The 4497-nt window shown below is 39.0% G+C and overlaps 1 pseudogene across 1 annotated transcript; it reads left to right on the plus strand.

The window, feature by feature from the left end:
• Window positions 1-504: 504 nt before the first annotated feature.
• On the plus strand, window positions 505-1077 carry LOC308550703 (large ribosomal subunit protein eL21 pseudogene; annotated as a pseudogene). Its single transcript has one exon. The product of its transcript is annotated as a large ribosomal subunit protein eL21 pseudogene (transcript).
• Window positions 1078-4497: the final 3420 nt, after the last annotated feature.

Here is a 4497-nt window from a genome sequence, read left to right on the forward strand (position 1 = left end):
ACAGCAAGAAGAAAACTAAGGAAAGTGGGGGAAAAGCAAACAGGCTAAAATAAAGCAGGAGGGATTGCAGTCAGATATGCAGAGGAATTTCCTAATCATAAGGATAAAATGTTGATCCAGGGAGGTGTGTAACCTGTTGCCCAGGGATATTCAAAAACATGATACTGTATTTCTATTTTATTTCCTAATTGTGCAATAGAAGGAGTTTTCTATTCCTCAGAATCTTTTAAGAGAAAATATTCTTTAATATATATCTGACCTCCCAAAATATATATTAACCCATATTTTAATGGTTTTACATAATAATGACTGGTATTATCTTCCTAGGATTATAGTAATAATTATAATGATTATTATTTTATAGAAATATTTACTAGTATTTAAAGAACATCTCTTAGGTGCCACATGTTTTTCACACATGAAAGCTCATGACCACCTGTAAGGTAATAATGACACTGATGCAATGTGTTCAAGTGATCAAGTATTCTATCATGTGAGTAATCAATGTTCTCTAGACCTTTCAGAAAACATGGAGTTGTTCCTTTGGCCACATACATGCTCATCTACAAGAAAGGTGATATTGTAGACATCAAGGGAATGGGCACTGTTCAAAAAGGAATGTCCCACAAATGTTACCATGGCAGAACTGGAAGAGGCTACAGTGTCACCCAGCATGCAATGGGCGTTGTTGTGAACAAACAAGTTAAGGGCAAGATTCTTGCCAAAAGAATTAATGTACATATTGAGCATATTAAGCACTCTAAGAGCGAGATAGCTTCCTGAAACATGGGAAGGAAAATGATCAGAAAAAGAAGGAAGCAAAAGAGAAAGGTACCTGGGTTCAACTGAAGCATCAGCCTGGTCCACCCAGAGAAGCACACTTTGTGAGGACCAATGGAAAGGAGCCTGAGCTGCTGGAACCCATTCCCTATGAATTCATGGCGTAATAAGTGTTAAAAAACAAAAACAAAAAACCTCTATACTGATAAAAATGTTTCTCTTAATTGGGTAGAAGTGTAGTGTCCCTTCCCTCCTAAAAATAATTAAAGAAAACTTTGTGTCCTAAAAAAAAGGAAATTAATGGCAATTTGTGTGGTCATTTAGATATGCAATTACCAGCCTTTGTGCATGTATAAAGAGGTTTTCTGGAGGCAGAAGATGACTGAGAGTCCAGCACGGCTGTCCTCAGGCTCCCTCCACAGGACATTGTATGGTAATTGGTCCAAGGGACCCTTCAGTGGTCTCCTATGCGCTCCCTGGCCCTACACTGGAAGCTCTGGGATCTTAGAAATTAGCAAAGTGAGTAGAACAGGAAGAAGAGATCCAGTATCAGGTGCAGGGGTGACTTCAAATACAGCAGCGAAAGAGTGAGGAGGAGAACATATATCCAGGAATTAGCAACGAAAAAAATTAATTGAAATACACAAAATAAACGAAATGCTAGGAGATCAAACTTATTTACTAAAATTCATGACCAAGGTGTTTTGAGAGTCTTCTTAGTTTCTCAAGTAACACAAATCAAACCCATTGTCTTTTTTTGCAAATTATGTGGGACTATTATTCTTTTATGATGCTTTCCTGAAGGAGAAAAAGAAAAGCCACCACTTCTCTTGGTCTCTGTAGCCATACATAATCTAGCTAAAGTAACAATATGGCAAAGGCTATGGCAATGATCTAAGAAATAGAGATTGTGCAGATAAGACTGAAGTGATCAGTCAGCAGCCATCCTTTATTAATGGAGTGAAAAGGACACTTAACTTAGTGAGTCTTCAGGATAAAGGAATGCTTTCTGCTGAAGGCTTAATGAAGAATCTTTACTGGAAGGTATAAACAACAGAAAAAACATTTTAAAACTTTTTTTATATTTGCATTTTCTTTAATCAGTTAAATGAATGAAATTTAATTAATGACATGATGAGTATCATTGGACTTCAATTTGGTAGCATAATAATTTCATTGTCATCAACTCTTAGCCACTGGTGGCAATGAGAGATAGAAGACTTATGAAAATGAAATACTGCCATACACCCTAAGGCATATTCCTAAATGACCATCAAAAGTCTTGTCCTTTTGCCCTGGCTGGGTGGCTCAGTTGGTTGGAGCTTCATCCGAACACCAAAAGGTTGTGTGTTTGATTCCTGGTCAGGGCACATACCTAGGTTGCGAGTTCAATATTTCTCTCTCACATCGGTGTTTCAGTCTTTCTCTCCCCCTTCCTCTCTCTCTAAAATCAGTAAAAACATATCCTTGGGTGAGGACTTAAAAAAAAAAAAATCTTGTCCGTTTTACCCTGTGGCAATCTTGAGAGAAGGAGAATCCAGGAAGGAGGAATAGACATCCACTCAAGACAGTATGATTTGGGCCTAGCAGCCCTCTCGCTCAAGTGCATCTTTCATCTGGGGGGCCACAGTGTTTGAAGTTCTAAACATCAAGAGTTAGAGTCTTTCCATCCCTCTATGTCAGAAAGACTATTGATAAAGAAAGCAGTTCCACAGAAAGATAATCAGTAACTCTTACCTAAAGCAAATGATTTGTAGTAAGCTGCTTTTCACAGTCTCTGGACATAGGGGAATCTAAAAATGACCTTAACTGCAAGAATCTGATTTTAGCACAGGCTGGTTAAACATAGAGCTAAAAACTTCTAAACAGATTCTTTTAGATCCTTCCCAGAATCAGGTTCCCTATTGCCAAACTCCAAGGAGTGTGATTATGCTATAGTCTATGTGGATAGCGCCCCCTGGTGTTGTATGGTTTGCATCCTGCATGGCCATATGTGGCAGCCCCTTCCAGATCTCCCTAGTAAAAGAATGATGCTGACCAACCTGCTCTGGGAATTTCAAAAGAGAATCGTTTGAACCCATGCAGGTACCTCCTAGATAGAGGACTAGTCATATAGCCAATGAAAATGATGGATAAGTAACATTAGCAGGCCCTCTTGTTAGGGATTTTAACAGCATTTTTAATCATCTTTGAGGTTTTCAGATCAATCCTTCAGGAATGGAGCTAATACTGCACCTAAAAAGACAAAGTAAAAACTACCCTGTTTTATACTGTAATGGTAAATACACGCCATTATACATTTGTCCAAACCCATAAAATTTACACCACCAAGAGTCAACCCTGGTGTAAGCTATGTACTTTGGTTGATAATGTGTTAGTTAACACAGGCTCAGTTGTAACAAATGTACCATTCTGGTGGTGGATGTTGATAGTGGGGGAGGCTGTGTATGTGTGGGGCAGAGGGTACATGGGAAATCTCTGTACCTTCCACTCAATTTTGCTGTGAACCAAAAACTACTCTAAAAAGTAGTCTAATAAATGTTTTGTTTGTTTTAATTACCAGTGGCCCTGCCCTGGCTGGTGTGGCTCAGTTGGTCGAGCATCATCCCATGCATTGAAAGGTTGCTGGTTCGATTCCCTGTCAGAGCACATGCCCTGGTTGTGGGTTCGATCTCCAGTAGGGGGCATGCAGGAGGCAGCCACATTGATGTTTCTCTCCCTCTTCCTTCCTCTCTCTCTAAAAATCAATAAAAATATTTTTTAAAAATTACCACTGGCCCAAACCAATATTCTCAATCAGGAATTGTCAGATATTTTTTCCCTTGAAAGCTTATTGAATAGCAAGCCACTGTTTTAATCACAAATATCTCATTTGTGTATCATGTTAACTTTTCAAGGCTATTTCACAGTTTGCCCACATCGTACTACTGTCACAAAGATGTGTCTCAGGCTCAACCAGTACCATATCAGATGCCTTGACAGGTTGAGCCTTGCCTTATTCATCTAAGTATCTTCAGCTTCTGGTATTATGCCTGCACACTCCGGGTGCTCAAGAATGAATCTAAGCAATAATTAATTACCTTCAGTCATACCCAGAATGTTCCAGGAGCAGGTGTAATTGTAGTAAATGAGTCGAGGACTTTGGAAACTAGCAAAGTTTTAGAGGTACTCATCCAAGGTTGGCCAGCAATTTGGGAGCACTTTGATTTCTTTGAACCTTGATTTTTTCATCTGTAAATTCTGATCTGAGAGTGTCATCAGGAGAATTAAAGGAAGAAAGAAGTTATGTAAAACACGCAGCACAATGTCTAGCATACATTGGGTACTCAACCAAATGAATACTCCTTTTCTCCAGCCTTCCCTTTGAATACTAATTTAAGGGCTGCCCTTGCAAGGTGGAAGTCCTTTAAAAACCTAGAAACTCCAAGGAATCAGAACTTCCTTGGGTCTCTGCTATTCTTTGGCTGTAAGGTCAGTAGTTGGAAGCCATTAATGACCCACTTATCAGTATTAACAAACTAATATACTCCCCAAAGGTGCTCTAGTAACACAAGCAAAGGAATAATTCATTCTGTGAATTCAAGTAATGTCAACAGGCAATCTGGACATCTCAGGTCCAACTGCACACTTCGTTTTCCTCTTTTATGGCAGGATGGATCTTATCTTGAATTATCTGAATATTACTATTGACTCCCAAGTTTCCTAAAACCTGTTTTT

The sequence above is a fragment of the Miniopterus schreibersii genome, assembly GCF_964146895.1.
Source record: "Miniopterus schreibersii genome assembly, chromosome: X".
Classification (NCBI taxonomy): domain Eukaryota; kingdom Metazoa; phylum Chordata; class Mammalia; order Chiroptera; family Miniopteridae; genus Miniopterus; species Miniopterus schreibersii.